This window comes from Chiloscyllium punctatum, chromosome 6, assembly GCF_047496795.1.
Source record: "Chiloscyllium punctatum isolate Juve2018m chromosome 6, sChiPun1.3, whole genome shotgun sequence".
Classification (NCBI taxonomy): Eukaryota; Metazoa; Chordata; class Chondrichthyes; order Orectolobiformes; family Hemiscylliidae; genus Chiloscyllium; species Chiloscyllium punctatum.
Window position 1 is genome coordinate 19,565,684 of NC_092744.1, and position 1,176 is coordinate 19,566,859.

Sequence of the window (1,176 nt, forward strand, 5' to 3'; positions counted from 1 at the left end):
TGCTGAAGAAGAGTCTTTTCAGACTCGAAATGTTAACTCTGTGCTTTCTCTCCACGGATACTGCCAGACCTGCTTAAATTTCCAGCACTTGCTGTTTTCTGGATGTAGGTTTGCTCGTTGAGCTGGACATTTTCAGATGTTTCGTCACCATACTAGGTAACATCATCAGTGAGCCTCGGGATGAAGCACTGGTGGTATGGCCCGCTTTCAATTTATCGGTTCAGATTTCCTTGGGTTTGTGATGTCATTTCTTGTGATAGTGCCATTTCTTGTTCTTTTTCTCAGGAGGTAGTAAAAGGGATCCAAGTCAATGTGTTTGTTGATAGAGTTCCGGCTGGAATGCCATGCTTCTAGGAATTCCATGCATGTTGTCTGTTTGGCTTGTCCAAGGATGGATATGTTGTCCCTTCCTCATCTGTATGTAAAGATACTAGTGAGAGTGGGTCATGTCTTTTTGTGGCTAGTTGATGTTCATGTATCCTGATGGCTAGTTTTCTGCCTATTTGCCCAATATAATGTTTGTTACAGTTCTTGCAAGGTATTTGGTAAATGAAATTAGTTTTGCCTTCCAGCTCAGCAAGCAAACCTACATCCAGAACCTCGATCTGAGCTACAAATCTTCTCAAAACAGCCTTTCTGTTTTCCTTTAAGAAAATATTGCACTGGGCTACCATTCTTAAGTAAATCAAGGGATATTTTGAAATGAAGGTGCAATTTGGAAAAATATTGCTGATTGCGTTATTTCGGTTAAGCATTTTATGTTTGGCAATTTGCAAATTTGAGCAGTAGTTTGAGGCAATAAGTCCAACACAAAAATGTAACAAGCTTTAGAATGCCATATGTACTCAGATTACTGACTGCACTCAATGTGCAAATTTGGTCTGAAAACAGAGAGTGCAGCAGGGACACAGCAGTTCTGGCAATATTGATGGAGAGACAAACAGAGTTAATGTTTTGCAACCAACTTGATGCTTCTTTGGAACTATTCTGAAGAAGAGTGATTCTGGACTCAAAAGGTTAACTCTGTTTCTCTCTCCATAGACATTGCCGGGCATGCTGGGTTTCTCCAACACTTCTAGTTTTTATTTCAGATTTCCAACATCCATAGTATTTTGCTTTTAAGTGACCTTGAGGTTGAAAGAGACTTAATTGCCTAATGTTAGAATCAAAATCGTA